Source organism: Leptopilina heterotoma, unplaced genomic scaffold, assembly GCF_015476425.1.
Source record: "Leptopilina heterotoma isolate Lh14 unplaced genomic scaffold, ASM1547642v1 Lhet_294, whole genome shotgun sequence".
Lineage (NCBI taxonomy): Eukaryota > Metazoa > Arthropoda > Insecta > Hymenoptera > Figitidae > Leptopilina > Leptopilina heterotoma.
In genome coordinates, this window is record NW_025110999.1 from 299,787 (window position 1) to 317,307 (window position 17,521).

Consider the following 17,521-nt stretch of genomic DNA (forward strand, 5'->3'; position numbering starts at 1 on the left):
AAAATCTAAAATTTTTTTGGAAGATGGAGAGCGTTTTTTTCTCCAATTTAAAATTGAAAATTCTTCTTCATATTTTAAACTCGTTAAGAAAACGATAATCCTCTAATGTTTTAATCTCTCGGCAAAATAGTATAATGTTTTCATTAAAAGTAAATTACTTAACGGTACTGACATTTTCTGCAACACTCATTACTTGAAATAAAAGTCATCAAGTTGATTCATTTAACATTATCCATAAAACATTCGCTGAATTAAAATTTAGAATTTTATTGCTCGTAAGAGCAATTAATAGACATTTAAAGATGTAAAGTAGTTTTTTTTTATTCCGAACCTTTTGTCATAATTTTTCTTTTCTTATTTTGTAATTCTTATCTTTAAGTAAATTTCTTGTAGACATGTTTCTAAATTTTCACTCTTATATCTTAGATATTTATTTTTAAATTTTATTTTCAAGTTGTAAAAATTTATTTATTAATTTTTTTGTTTCAAGTCGCATACATTTATTTCTAAACGTTTTTTTTTTTTTTTTTTTTTTTGTTCCAAGTCGCATACATTTAAAAGAAACTATTTTCTTTGTCTTGGAAATTTACTCTGGAATTATAAGTTTTTGAAATGAGCTGTACAAGAGATCTTCAAAAAAAAGTACAATGCACAATGATGCGGGTCCTTGCACTAGAAATACAACTATATACTATTACTGTATTGTAACAGAGTTTCGAATATTTTAAGAGGTTTCCAGCAGGATGCGTGCAGGGCATTTGCGAGAGAGTAAAGCGCGCAGCAGCCATTTTCGCTTAATCTCTTTTCTCAGGAAAATTAAGTCGAATTCAGGGGCAGCCACTCGTACACAAAACCCGACTAACAATGCTTTGGAACACTGTCAGCCGCAAAATTCATTGTTCCGTTTTCCTTCTTTTCGAACAAAAATCTAATCTCCCGCCTCCACTCACTCTCTCTCACTCTCACTCTATGTGTGTGTTATACCTGTTGATTTTTCTTCTTTAGAAAATTCGATTAAATTCTCCTATTTAATGAGCGAGAGAGACAGAGAAAAAGGTACAAAACTATACGCAATCTTTTTTTCGGTTTCCACTTTCGTTTCGATTGAATGTATTTTGGAATTTTTATTTTTTGACTGAATATAAAGGAAAATATTTTTTTTATTGTAGATTTTTAAAATTTTTGTGATTCGTTTTAGTTGGAAAAGATGATGATTTAAATTTTTGTGACTTTTTGTTATCAGTAGTAAAGATCAGTTATAGTCAGACGTGGGAAATTTACAATTTCTGTAAATTTTGTCAATTCAGTAGTAAACAACATGTTTAGTCAGACATTAAATTCTTTTCATTTTAAGAGTTGTGTATAAGATTATTGAATTTAGGGATGTCAAAAAAATTCGATTTTGTTTTTTCCTAATTCTGGAAAACAGGGAAAACCTTGATTTTCAAATAGAATTTCAACTTTTTCCCTGATCTCTGTAAAAAAAATTTAAGGGAAATAATTTTTTAATAAATATGGTTTTTAGGAGCACAGATATAACTTTAAAACATTAGTATCTATTTTGAAAGTGAAAATTGGTTAATGTGGCGAACTTACCTCGTTTATCTTCAAGAATGTCAGCAAAATCCTGTAAAAAAAAATGAAAAATTCAATTATTTTTAATAGAATTTTAGGTAATTTTAATTATTTAAACAAATTTCAATTACTTATTTATAAAGATTCAATTATTTTTAATAGAATTTTAGGAAATTTTAATTATTTAAACAAGTTTCAATTACTGAAAAAATTCAATTATCTTTAAAAATTAGAACTAAAACATTAGGTAATAAAATTTTCTGAAAAAAAATTATATTTGTTCTAAAAAATAGAACAGAAGCAATTACAAATTCAATTATTTTTAAATTTTGAATAGAATTTTAGAAAATTTTAATTATTTAAAAATATTTCAATTATTGTTTATAAAAAATTGAATTATCTTTAAAAATTAGAACTAAAGCATCTAAATAATTAATAAGGAAAATTTGCCTTGATTATTTTCAGAAATTTCAATAAAATTCTCTAAAAAAAATTCAATTATTTAAAAACAAAAGAATGGAAAGGTATTTTAAATTATTTTTTAATAAAAATTCAATTACCTTTAAAAAATAGAAGTGAAATATTTAAAAAAAAATCATTTGTCAGAATTTTAAATAAAAATTTTTCAATACTTTCATTTTTTGAACAGAATTTTAAATTTTATTAGAAAAATAAAGTATTTTTTTTTAAATAAAGTAAATAACAAAAATTGAAGTTTTTTTTAAATTTGGAAATTCAAAAAACTACAATTTTTGTTATTTATTGTATTTTAAGAAAAATATTTTATTTTTCTTACAAAATTTTATTTTTGTTTATTGGAATAAAATTCTTTAAGAAATAGAATTATTTGGAATTGAATTTCACAAAATTTCAATGATAATTTAACAATTTTTTAGTAAATTTTTTCAACCATTCAAGTATATTTAAATTAATGAAATTAAAGAATTTCTCAAAAGCATAATTTTTTTAAAAGTTAAATAATTTTGAAATAAATATTTAATTATTATTAATTTATTAATAAAATTTGAAAAGTTTATAAAAAATTTTTGTTTAAAACTTGCTCAAAATTGAATTATTTCTCAAAATTGCAATTGGTTTTTGAACTAAAACCTTTTTTCAGTTAATTAATAGAATTAATTACATTAAAATTTTTTTTTTTTAGAATTATTGAAAATAAATTTATTTAATAACAGAAACAAGATAAAAATCAAGGAATTGTTTTAAAATGTATTGTATAACTATATGAAAAGTTTATGAGGTGGATAAAAATCCAACGCGAGTTTAAAATTTTAAAATTTTTCAAAAATATTTTCGAACCCCAAAAATCAAAATTTTTGTAGTAATTCTAGAAATTTGGTATTTTTCAGGACTTTTGAAAAAAAAATTTCTACCCAATTATTACACCCAGAAAAAAGATATATTTTATACTCAGAGCCAACTAGATTTACTGTTCGTTTCAAGTAAATTTTATTTGGTTTAAATAAATTTTAATTGGTTCAAATAAAAATTTTATTAATATCGAATACAGTTATTATTTAAAACAACTAAAAAAATTTAATTGCAAGGAATATAACAAATATCACAGAAAATAATTAATTATTGATTGGAATAAATAAAATTTATTTTTATTCAAATAAAATTTATTTTGCCCGTGTGGAAAAATTTTAGGGCGCTGACCAAGCGCTTAATAGACTGTCTAACGTCTTTCTAGACCCAGGGCAGACGGTCTTGTCGAGCGGCTGTTCAGAATTGAAACGAAACTTCCACGCTATCGTCTAGAATAGACCAGCGTTTCTGGTCTGATCAGCAGTGCTAGTAAATTCTAATCTACGTCTATTCAAAATTTCTCATTATATGTTATGACAACTATTCTTAGAATAATAAAACTTAATTATATTTGAAATAATTTTAATGACTTTTTTTTATATAAAAAGTATTAAAAAATATTTTAACTTTCTGTATTTTTCACTTCAACTTTCTTTAAGCGTAAGGCTTTGTGTCCCTCCCAATCTTTGGCATTGGAGATAGTAGTCTTTTTGTAAAATAAAATTTACTGCAAATCAAAACAGCCGGATGAAACTATCAGTCGTACTCAGCACCAATCTTTAGGCGTCAACCACTAATTAATGAAATTAATAAATAAAAACTTACTAAATTTGCTATTTAGTGGATATTGATTTTCAAATAACAATACTCGATGGTTTTTTAAATCATTAAGTATTACAGAATTTGAAGGAGAGGCATATTGGTAGATGACGCCTAAACATTGATGCTGAGTACGACTGCTAGCTTCAGCCGACTAATCAAAACACATAGAAACACATCAAAATCTATTTTTTCAGTGCACATTTAAAATTAAATTATACAGAAAACAACAACAACATAGCACATTATTATTCACGTAAAACAGAAACCACAACAAATACTATAATTCACAAACAAAATGCATCACACACTGACTGATCTAACGACGCCAAACGACGCGACGCCATTAGGCGCCATGTTACTTAACAGCTGGGCATTCATCGACGCATGCGCATATAACATCCTAGACCAAATCTAGACGGTCTTAATAACACCGTACTAGGCGGACATATTTGACTTAGATTTTTTCTAATAAGCCAATCTGTTAAGTCACTGATTCGGGACTTGATGGACCGTCTAGAATTAGACGGACTTGATGATTGCTAATCGGGAAATCATTGGACTCTAGACTGCCACAATATTTTTCCACACGGGTGATTAAAATAAAATTCATTTCATTTAAATAAAAATTTATTTTTATTCAAATAGAATTTACTTGATTCAAATAAAATTTATTTTGTTTGAATAAAAATTTATTTTGATTCAAATAAAATTTACTTGATTCAAATAAAATTCATTTGATTTAAATAAAAATTTATTTTTATTCAAATAAAATTTACTTGATTCAAATAAAATTTATTTGGCTTGAATAAAAATTTATTTGGATTCAAATAAAATTTACTTGATTCAAATAAAATTCATTTGATTTAAATAAAAATTTATTTGATTCAAGTAAATATTTAATTTGATAATAGACAAATAATGTTATTGGAATCAAAAAAATTTTTTTGTTGATTCACTTGATTCAGATAAAATTCATTTGGTTTAAAAAAAAATTTATTTGACTCAAGTAAATATTTAATTTGATTTAATAATAAAAAAAAATTTTTTTTCGACTAAAATAATGAGTATCGCAAAGTTTTATTAAAAATTCGAAGAAAACAGAAGTCTGCACACCTCGCCTTAATCATGCAGGTCCGGAACAAGGTTTCAGTGTAGTTCCAAGGGGTTATAGAGATCGGTGGTACACATAGTCGATGGGAATTTTATAACGAATAAAATTTTAAGCGCCTTATAAAACGCGGCAAGTATGTAGTAGCAGTCTGTAATATGGGTCGTATATCCGTTACCATACCTTTGCTACGTGCATAAAGTCTCTTTCTCTCTCTCTCTCTCTCTTTTCAACCCTCTCTTCTCTATTTTCCTAAAACCTCCCCCTCGTCATCCTCTCTCTCACCCATCAAATCTTGTCGTCTTACGTTTTCCATATCGCGTCTCAACCCAACGCACATATTCACTTATATATATATGTATGACTGGATATTTACTGTGCTATTTATTATTCCTCGCTGGTTGCTGAATATGTCGTGCAGCACTTCGATGAGATGGCATTTATACCATCTCCTCCTACCACCATTTTAGTCGACTTGAAAATTATTTCTATAGAAACGATATAACTTCCCCGAGAGATGATGGAAAATGTATTTGAGCAAGATCTTCTTCTTTCGACGATCGAGGTAGTTACTTTTTTCTCTGTATTTCCGTTAATGAAAAACTGGGTCATGGTTATATTGAAACTTCTTTTTTTTCTCTATATATTTATTATCGATGTCGTTATTCCCTAGCGAGACTATATAATATTGCAGGGGGTGCTTTTTATTAAAATTTTCTATTTTCAATTTTTGGAAAATATTTTCAAGTTTAAAATTATTTTCTATTAGAAAATTTTCCATTTTAAAATGATTTTCTATATTTGAAAAGTTTCCATTTTAAAATGAGAATTTTTAAGTTAATAATGATTTTCTATTTGGAAAGTTTCCATTTGAAAATGATTTTCTATTTGAAAAGTTTCAATTTTAATATCATTTTCTATATAGGGTAAGTGCGTCAATTGCTGCGGGTGCTTCAGTTTCTGCGGCATTTTAATAATTTAAGTGAATATATTTGTTCAGGGCACAAATAATTTTGAAATTTTTTTTAAAAATTACTCAACGATGTAAGTTTTAAAATAGATATAGGAAGTATATACCAAAACATAATATTTATGTATTTTATTTTAATTAAAAGTTGACGTGTTCAAGGTTTTATTTATTTTCATTGCTAACTTTGCTGGCGGTGCAAAAATACCTATACATAAAAAAGGCTTTATTATTGTTTTTAGACTTAAAGTGGTTATTATTATGATGATTTTAGATAAAGAAAACCTTGTTTTAAAAGAAAAATTAAACTTTACTTTATTTTTGTCTGTTATTATATTTTATTTTTAAGAGTAGTAATTAACACAGAATTTGGGCTTGATTTAATTTCTGCGCCCTCAGAAAATCAACTAAGACTGGTTACAATAGACTATCTATTTTGAAAAAGAGCAAGAAAAAATTATGAAAATGAAAGAAAAAATGAAGATTATGGAGGAAAAACTAAAGAAAATTTAATAAATACATAAATTAATTAAGGAAGAATTCTGTTATTAAGTTTTAACTAAATGTTTCAAAAATGTGATAATTCAGAAATTATTTGTTACTTTTGTTAATATATGATATATATTTATTTTTAATAAATTTATATTCTATTCAATTAAACATTGATTAAAATCATTGTCCCATTTTGATTTCATAGTAAACACGAAATTATGCGCAGAAACTGACCCACAGGAATTGAATTCGCGCAGCAACTGATGCGCAGCAACTGACTCAAACGCGCAGAATTAAACGCATTGAATATTATTTTTAATTCATTAAATTTATTAAAATAAATTATATTTTAGAGATGTTATTTATTGTAAACATATCTTAATAACACAAACTACAAATTTAATAAGACATAAGTTCAATTTGATCAATATAAAAATTATATTTTATAGTTAAAAGACGTCTTGACCAAAATACCGCAGGAATTAGTACACTTACCCTATTTAAAAAGTTTCCATTTTAAAATGAGATTTTTTAAGTTTAAATGATTTTCTATTTGAAAAGATTCCATTTTAAAATGGGTATTTTTTAGGGATAAATGTTTAAGTTTAAAATGATTTTCTATTTGGAAAGTTTACACTTGAAAATTATTTTCTATTAGAAAAGTTTCCATTTTAAAAGGGAAATTTTTTTGGGAAAAATTTTTAAGTTTGAAATGATTTTCTATTTGGAAAATTTTCATTTAAAAATAAGCATTTTTAAGTTTAAAATTATTCTCTATTAGAAAAGTTTCCATTTTAAAATGATTTTTTCTATATTTAAAAAGTTTACATTTTAAAATGGGAATTTTTTTGGGAAAAATTTTTAATTTAAAAATGATTTTCTATTTGGAATTTTTAAGTTTAAAATGATTTTCAATTTGAAAAGTTTTTATTTTAAAACGATTTTCTATATTTGAAAAGTTTTCACTTTAAAATGAGAATTTTTTGGGGAAAATTGTTCAAATTTAAAATGATTTTCGATTTGGAAAATTTACACTTGAAAATGATTTTCTATTAGAAAATTTTTTATTTTAAAATGATTTTTTCTATATTTGAAAAGTTTTCATTTTAAAATGGGAATTTTTTTGGGAAACATTTTTAAGTTTAAAATTATTTTCTATTTGGAAAGTTTTCATTTAAAAATGATTTTCTATTTGAAAAGTTTTTATTTTGAAATGATTTTCTATTAGAAAAGTTTCCATTTTAAAATGATTTTTCCTATGTTTGAAAAGTTTCCATTTTAAAATGAGAATTTTCTTATAAAAAATTTTTAAGCTTCGAATGATTTTCTATTTGGAAGGTTTCCATTTGAAAATGATTTTCTTTTTAAAAAGTTTCCATTTTAAAATGGGATTTCTTTGGGAAAAATTTTTAAGTTTAAAATGATTTTCTATTTGAAAAGTTTCCATTTTTAAATGATTTTCTACATTTGATAAGTTTCCATTTTAAAATGAGAATTTTTAAGTTAATAATGATTTTCTATTTGAAAAGTTCCCACTTTAAAATGAGAATTTTTTTTGGAAAATTGTTTAAATTTAAAATTATTTTCTATTTGGAAAGTTGTCATTTAAAAATGATTTTCTATTTGAAAAGTTTTTATTTTAAAATGATTTTCTATTAGAAAAGTTTCCATTTTAAAATGCTTTTCTATATTTGAAAAGTTTCCATTTTAAAATGGGGATTTTTTTGGGAAAATTGTTCAAATTTAAAATGATTTTCGATTTGGAAGGTTTCCATTCGAAAATGATTTTCTATTTGAAAAGTTTTCATTTTAAAATTTTCATTCTTTTGGAAAAAATTTTTAAGTTTAAAATGATTTTCTATTTGGAAAGTTTCCATTTGAAATTAATTTTCTATATTTGAAAAGTTTCCATTTTAAGAATTAAAAACATTTAAAATTGAAAATTTGTTCTTAAAATAAAAAATTCACTTTTGGAATTTAATTTTAAAGAATATTTAAATTTTAAAATAAAGATTCTCCAATCCGTTATAATTTTTGAGATGACAAATTCTATTCTGCACGAGTTTCTTTTATCAGATGTCAATTGTCGATTGACTCCTGTCACCATAAATCTCCACGAATGCAATAAATGACATCTTTAAAGTGTATTACGCGGATAAATATATGAACAATGGTCGTTATATAATTGTTTCTACACGTATCATTTTTCGTCGAAACTTTTACTTGAATTAAGAAAAAAAAATTCTTTTTCTAGTTTCATTCATACCTCAAATTGATTTTAAATTCGCAAAAAAGGTTGCAAAAGTCTTTGACTTCTTTAAATTGGTCACAAAATCAAATTTCTAAGATTTTATTAAACAAAAGTTGAATTTGAATAAAAATTATAATTTTTCAAAACTTAAATTAAAAGACAAAATCGAATCGAAAATCAAGTAGAAAAAAATAAAAATTGAAGATAAAGAATAAAAACAACAATTTTGTTGACTCAATTAATTAGATGAGTTAAACGGTGCGCGTAATGAACCTAAATATAAAAATGACAAACATTCACACTGACGAGCACAAATAAGGTGGAAATCGGTAGTGAATTGTGCATTGTCGTCAATTAACTCGATGGATAATAATCATTGATGCTTTTATGCAAAAAAGAAGTTAATAACCACGCTTAAAAAGATCATGATCTTGCCGACACAAGCGATATTATACTATATATGCATATGTGTGTGTATATTGAAAACCTTCAGCGCAAAGTCTCTGAATCATTCGTTTGCTGCAATGCAACTGGACCAAGTTTCAGTTGCACTGCATAACTTATATATACTAAGAAGTCTATCATGTTTAATTACACCGCGAGATTAACGATAATTTCCAACATCAACTCCATTAAGCCACAAATGGAATTCTCCTTCTATCTTCGTTAATATTTTTATTCACTCTCTGACCTTGTCGAATAAACAATGTTAATGATTCTCAGTTATTGTTTATATCATTCTTAAAAACAGAGTTGATAATTTATTTCCTCGTCAATTATTATATATTGTATTATATATTTATTTATATTGTATTTATTTCCATTAATTTTTTTTAAATAAAAATTTCTTGTCTAATTCAAAATATATTTTTTAAAATATTTATTATTCTATTTAAATCATATTTAGGGGGAATAATTTTTTCACAATACCAAGATGAATTTTCAAATTTCTATTCTTTGAAAAAATAAGTATAATAAATTTCTTCGGAAGAATTCAATTATTTTTTATAAATTGTAAAATTTCTTGCAAAAATTCAATTATTCTCAACAAAATTATAATAAAATTTCAAAAAAGAATTCAATTATTTTGTAAAATTGTTATTAATTCTTCAAAACAATTTAATTATTTTTATAGATAGTAAAATTCTTTGTTTAATTCAATTATTTGCTAAATTTTAAATTTTCACTATTTTCACTATTTAAAAAAAAAACTTATAGAAATTCTTCAAAATAATTTAATTATTTATAATAATTCAACTATTTTTAGAAATAAGAAAATTCTTTCTCGAAATTCAATTATTTTAAAAAATTTGAATAAATTTCTTCGTAGAAATTCAATTCTTTAAAATTTTTTTTTAATTCTTGGCAAAAATTCAATTATCTTTATAAATAACAAAATTCTTATCCAAAATTCAATTATTTTCGAAAATTTGAATAAAATTACTTTGTAAAATTCAATTATTTTCAAAAAATTTTTAAAAATTCTTGTCAAAAATTCAATCATTTTTATAAATAACAAAATTCTTGTCTGAAATTCAATTATTTTAAAAAATTTGAATAAAATTCTTCGTAGAAATTCAATTCTTTAAAATTTTTTTTTTAATTCTTGTCAAAAATTCAATTATCTTTATAAATAACAAAATTCTTATCCGAAATTCTATTATTTTCGAAAATTTGAATAAAATTACTTCGAAAAAATTCAATTATTTTCAAAAAATTTTTAAAAATTCCATCTTTTTTTATAAATAACAAAATTCTTGTCTTAAATTCAATTATTTTAAAAAATTTGAATAAAATTCTTCGTAGAAATTCAATTATTTTCAAAAAATTTTTAAAAATTCTTTCCAAAAATTCAATTTTTTTTATAAATAACATAATTCTTATCCGAAATTCAATTATTTTCAAAAATTTGAATAAAATTACTTCTCAAAAATTCAATTATTTTCAAAATTTTTTTTTAAATTCTTGTCAAAAATTCAATTATTTTTATAAATAACAAAATTCTTGCCTAAAATTCAATTAATTTTCAAAAATTTAAATAAAATTCTTCGTACAAATTCAATTATGTTAAAAAATTCAATTATCTTTATAAATAAGTATCAAAATTTTGGTATAAAATTCTATTATTTTCCAAAATTTGAATAAAATTTTTCGTATAGATATTAAATTATATTCCAAATTTGTTTTAAATACTCTTTAAAAATGTAATTATTTTTATAAATAACAAAATTATTTTCCAAAATTTAAATGAACTTCTTCGTAGAAATTCAATTATATTCAAAAAAATGAATCAAATTCTTGTCATAAATTCAATTATTTTCAAAAATAATAAAAATAATAAAATAATAAATAATAAAATTAAAAACTTTAAAAAAAATTTTTTTTACATACTTTAAACTAACAATTCTGTAGAATTAATTTTTTTGAGAAAGTTTAATTGATTTATTTTTTAAAATTATTTAAAGTTTTTATTTTCTAATAAATATTTAATTAAAGAATTTCCTGATGTTCGAAATTTTTGTTAAAATTGAATTCCAATCAAATAGAATTGAAAATCCTCAAAGAAATTTTTAAAAAATTATTAAAAATAATTGATTGAAAGAAGAATTTTAGTTCAAAATTCTAGAAAATAATAGTTGAATTGATAATGATGTAAAAATTATATTCGTATATAATATAAAATAATGATTTTATCACTCGGTCATCATTAATTATTATAAAACATGAAGATAGCGATCACTCCGAGTCTTCGACTCGGAGCAATCGATATCTTCATTTTTTATAAAAATATTCTTATAAGTTGTTGAAGTTGAAGAAAATTTGAAAATCTTAATTCCTATTGAAAAATAATAATCATTAAATATTTATTTAAAAAAGGAAGTTTTTGATGCTTTTGAATAATCTTACAGTTAAAGAAATTCATAAATAAATGTAATAGAACATTTTTTTTGAGTATCTAATTGTTTTTGGAGTGAATCAGAATATTCTTAAGGGTAAGGGAGAAAGTTAAAATTTTGTCTGGAAATCAGGGAAAAGTTACTACTTTGACATTGAAGGTGACTTTTATTTTCACTTTGACTTTCTCTTTTAACTCTGAAAGTGAATGTCAAAGTCAAAGTCAAAGTCAAAGTCAAAGTCAAAGTCAAAGTCAAAGTCAAAGTCAAAGTCAAAGTCAAAGTCAAAGTCAAAGTCAAAGTCAAAGTCAAAGTCAAAGTCAAAGTCAAAGTTAAAGTGAAAGTGAAAGTCCAAGTCATCAATTTACTATAAAAGGAAATTCAAATCAACATCATTTAAAAGTATTATATGATTCTATGCACACTTGTACGTTTATGAATTTTTTTCTCTTCATTTTTCGTCAGTAGAAAGAGAGGGAGACGAGCAAAAAAAAATAAAGAGCGAGAGAGAAGATAAATATTTCCTGACACGTTGTTGATTTATACAAAAAAGAGAGAGGGAAAAAAAGAGTCTAAAGAAACGAGTTATTAGCCTTTAAACATACAGCGATTTTCTCTTGGCGCGCTGAAAATGTATATAGAATTCGCACGTGCGCGCACGCTGCATAATGATATTTCGTATAGACTTTTTACTCGCGAGTGAGCATGTCTGACATGTGTAAACGCGAGTGCTGCCAACACGAAGCTCGGTCAATCGATATCCCAAGTCCAGCGAGAGAGTCAGAGAAGAAGAGACTATCCCCAAGATAAAGATCGACGAGAGCTGGCTTCGACTCGAGGTGTAATTAATTACAGACAGAGAGAGAGAGAGAGAGATGTGGGATGAAGCGGATACCCCCTGCGGAACCAATGCAGCATATATTCGTCATAATTCCAAGAAACATCTCCTCCTTATCGTTTACTCTCGTCTCTCTTGACATTCAAATGTTCATTTCGTCTCGCTTACAATCCTTATATATATTCTCAACTAACAAAAATTCAGTCACCATATAGTATTGAATCTATTGTTCTTCCCAGCATCTCTTTGTTGTTGAAAGACATTTTTTTTTATTCTCTGCTTTTTGAATGTGAAATTTAATTAAATGCTGATGAATTTATTAATTACTTATTTAAGTTAATTCTTATTTTCATAATTGAATTTTTAATACAGTATGATTTGTATTATTTTATTTATTTCTGAGGTATTTTTGATTATTTTAATTATTCAGGGTTATTATTTTTATTTATTAGGTATTATTATTTTTACTATTTTTTTAATTAACAAAAAATTATTTTGTGATTCAAATTTGAATTAAGTATTACAAAAATTGTCCTTTATTTAAAAGTTTGAAACTTTAGGATCCTTATTTTTGTATAGTTTCTACTATTATTAATTTTTTCTTATGCTATTAGTTTACTTTTTTTTTTAATTTTGTAAAAAATACTTTTTCGACAATGAAATTACCATTCTAAGATGTGGGTACTTAAAAAGTTCCTCCGCTTCTTTATTCTCTCAGTGGCTGTTTTGGACTTTTAATTCGAATAATGTCATATAGTTCTCGGAAAATCCAAGTTGTTGAGATTGTGTTTTATTTACGATCGTTATTGTATGGAAATGCATTCCCTCCTTGGCGAACCAGTGTCAAAGGGGTCACACGTTTCTAGCTTTGGAAATTTGTTTTTTCTTCTTTCTCGCATCTCGTTTCCCTTTCGACCACTATTGTATATACATATCTATATATACCTACACATATACCCTATGCTCCCATTTATGACACGATCATTGTGATCGCATCTTTCTTCAATGTCACCTAAAAAAAATTCTTTTTCCTTAAAATTATAAAAAAAAAAAAATTGTTTCTTAACTGAAAAAATAAAATTTTGAATTCATAAGAAAATTCTGAATATTCAAAATTTTTTTCTATTTCCGACCAGAATGTATTTTTTAATATTATTTAATTATTTCAAAAATTGTAATGCAATTATTTTCAAAAATAATAAAATTCTTCGCAAAGATTCAATTATTTTTAGGAATTTCAAAAAAAATTCTTTGCAAAATTCAATGATTTTCAGAAGTAATAAAATTCTTCGAAGAAATTCAATTATTTTTCAAAATTTTCACGAATATCTCGTCAAGAATTCAATTATCTTTATAAATAGCAAAATTTTTCGCCAAAAATTCAATTATTTTCAAAAATGTAAATAAAATTCTTTGGAAAATTTTAATTATTTTTGAAAAGTTTTTCGTAATTTAATGATTTTCAATATTTACTATTTTCATAAAATTTATCAAAAAATTTAATTATTGGAAAAAATTTTTAATACAATTCTACGAAAACATTCAATTATTTTCATAAATAATAAAATTTCATTTAGGAATTCAATTATTTTTACGGCAGAATTTTAAATAAATTTTTAATACAATTTTAAATAAATTCCTCGAAAAATACAAAATTATTCTTAAAAATTTTATTAAAACTTGACGAAAGAATTGAATTTTAAGAAACATTTAATTATTCAATAAAATAATAGAATTCGTTGCAATGATTCAATTATTATCATAAATAACAATATTCAGCACAAAAATTCAATTATTTTTAAAAGTAATCAATTTCTTCTTTGAAATTCAATTATTTTAAAAAATTCTAATAAAATCGTTGACAAGAATTCAATATTCTTTTGAAAAGTAATAAAATTCTTGAAAGAAATTCAATTATTTTTACAAAATTTAACGAACATCTCGTCAAGAATTCAATTATCTTTATAAATATCAAAATTTTTTGCCAAAAATTCAATTATTTTAAAAAATGTAAATAAAATTCTTTGCAAAATTTTAATTATTTTTGAAAAGTTTTTCGTAATTTAATGATTTTCAATATTTACTATTTTCATAAAATTTATCAAAAAATTTAATTATTGGAAAAAAATTTTCGATTCAATTCTACGAAAACATTCAATTCTTCTTGGAAATTCAAATATTTTAGAAAATTCTAATAAAATCGTTCGCAAGAACGATTTTCAAAAATTTTCAAAAATTGTTATAAAATTCTTTAATATAATAAATAATAAATTTAATAAATAATTATTTTCAAAAATGGTTATAAAATTCTTTAATATAATAAATTTCAGTAAAATTATTAAATTCCTTAAAAGAAATTAACTATTTTCAAAAGTTGTTAATAAAATTCTTCGTAAAAATTAAATTTTAATAAACATTCAATTATTGAATAAATTATTTATTTTAGTATTTAAATAATTCAAGTCTTGTAGAATTTGATAATAAAAATTTATTTAAAAATCAATTTCGTTTAAAATTTTAGATAGTAATTTAATATTAAAAGAATTATAGCATGGATTTTTAGAAATAATTGAATTTTGAAAAGGTTTCAAATTCAAATGTTTGGAAATCTTTTAGTTAAAAATTCTAGAAAATAATAATTGAATGATGAAAATAATTTCGAAGAAGTTAGAGTAACAATATTCTTATATAAAATAATAATTTTATCCCTGGATTATCGTTAATTATCATAAAAAACATGAAGAAATCGATTACTCCGAGTCGAAGACTCGGAGTGATTGACTTCTTCATGTTTTTAATAATATTCTTACAAGTTATTAAATTTTAAAAGATTTGAATTTGAAATTTTTGAAAATTTTAATTTCAATGAAAAAATTATAATGATTAAATAATTATCATAAATAAAACAATTATTGCGAAGAATTTTATAATTTAAAAAACTCACAAATAAATGTATTAGAATATTTTTCTCGGTATTTAATAATTTTTAGAGTGACTCAGAATATTCTTCAGTGTCAGGAAAATAGTCAAAATTCTATCTGGAAATCAGAAAAAAGTCAGGGAAAAACAAAGTTAAATTTTTGTATGGCAACCCTGAAAATTAATTGAATTTCAAAAGAGTTGCGTTCACAATTTTCATAAATAGAAATAGTTTATAAATTTTAAAAAAATGTAGGCAATTGAGTTATATTATTAAAAAGATCTACAAAAGAGGATCACTTTCTGAACAGCGTAAACTGAGTCGTCTGACATTAAAAAAAGTTATAAACATTTGAAAAAGTAAAAATATAGTCAAGGTTGTACCTTATTGTCAAGGTTGGACCATGTCTGAAAAACGAAGCGTATTATCAACAAACAGAAACGTTTTTGAAGAATTCTTTCTATAATTTAAAAGCAAACAAAATAGTATTATTGGACCATTTCAATAAATATTTCCCTATAATCCATAGAGTAATCATCGAAAATGTTTTAAATTCTTTACGATCATAAAAATATGTTTTCCTCTAGTCCTTGTTTTTACAAGATTATCAAAGTTCAAGATAAGAGAATAAGGAACCTCTGTGATAAGATTTCAAAAGGTAGAGATGATGAATTTTAAAAACTGAAATTTAGAATACTCCTTTGTTCAAAAGATGTACATATACGCAAAATAAAAATCGTCTCACCTCCAGTGAACAATCAAATATCTGTGTTCAAAAATAAAGTCACACACCATTATTTATTCAGATATATCTAAAACCATTGAAAAATTTAATATTTTCGAATAGAGTGCTATACCTATATCAAAGGTAAATTATATCGTTGAGTGCGTGAGATAATCGTTATCAGCAATTCGAAAAGGACTTATATATTGTAAATAGTTGATAAAACTTGGACTCAATAATCGAATAAGTTATAACAGGATATGTTGGCGTCTAAAAGTAAATACAGTCGCACACCTCTTGTAATTTTTATCTATGTATATACTATTTAAGAAAAAATCGCCGAAAGAAAAAAATCTTGTTGCACTGAAGCGATAATCATGGGTCTCATATATATATATATATATATATATATATATATATATATATATATATATATTAAATATGATAGAGAGGTCCAAAGAATAACCTATCTAATTCTTTTTTTTATATGATTCCCGGAAAGGTATATACTGTATATATATTCGCACGTATGTTTACCCAAGCTGTTATGTCGGCTCTTTGTTCCGGCCGATGGAATCTTCCTGGAATTAAGAATGTGAACTTTTCAATAAGTTTTGTGCTCCGGTCCCGCTTTCGTAATTACTTGGAAACACTTTTAGAACTAATTAAGGCTCTCTATTATTTTATACGCACGAATTTCAGTTCTTTTTTTTTTGGGCCAAGGTTCCTGCGGTCCAATTATCATTAAAAGGTGTTAGTTACAGTTATACACTTTGTTTCATTTTTAGATCAAAAATATAAAAATTATTACTTCGTGTGGAAATTTTAGCAAAATATAAAAAATATTTTTAGCTAAAATAGCTAAAATATTTTTTATTTTTTGCTAAAATTTCCACACGAAGTAATAATTCTTATTGATAGTATCAAATTGATACTTTATCTGAAGCAAATTGACGCTAAAAATTTAAATCAATTTATGATTTAATATCCACATTTTTGGTATCAATTCGTTGCTATTTGATGATTTCAAGTTAACAGTATTTAGCTATAAAGCTAAACTTATTAAAAGTTTCTAAAATTATTTTTGTATATTTCAGACTTCGCACAGGATAATTAATTTTAAAAAGTTGCAAAAAGAAGCTTTCAAACTAAAAAAGTAGTAAAAAACACTGTAAACAGAAAGGTACTAATTTAGTACCAATTTTGGGTACTAAATCGTCATTTGGTTCTATTTTGATACCGAAAATCATCTCTAATTTTGAACCTTTTATTTACAGTGAAATAGCTATCGAAAAATTAAACTTGACGACCAAAAAAACTCGTTTTAGACACTTTACAAAACTGACAAAAATTTCATTCTGTATTTATTTTTCTGACTTTTTCCTAATTTTCATCGAAAATATTTACTTTTTTCTTATCCTGTTAATAAATTAATTTCCTGCAACGAATCTTGTTATTCATAAAATAATTCATATATTTATAAAAATAATTTAATTCTTGCGAAGAATTTTATAAAAACTTTTAAATAATTAATTTCTTTCGACTACTTTTATGTGAATTCTAATTTAAATAATTGAATTCCTGAGAAATTTTTATTATTCATG

The 17,521-nt window shown here is 23.6% G+C and overlaps 1 long non-coding RNA gene across 1 annotated transcript in view; it reads right to left on the bottom strand.

Moving 5' to 3' along the window:
* Positions 1–561: 561 nt before the first annotated feature.
* LOC122504387 overlaps positions 562–17,521 on the bottom strand; it is a 33,068-nt gene continuing 16,108 nt past the window's right edge. Inside the window, exons 2-3 of the long non-coding RNA XR_006301830.1 lie at positions 1,597–1,627; positions 562–1,475 (exon numbers count right to left, since the gene is read on the bottom strand). This is a non-coding gene — a long non-coding RNA (uncharacterized LOC122504387). The remainder of the gene's footprint in view (positions 1,476–1,596; positions 1,628–17,521) is intronic.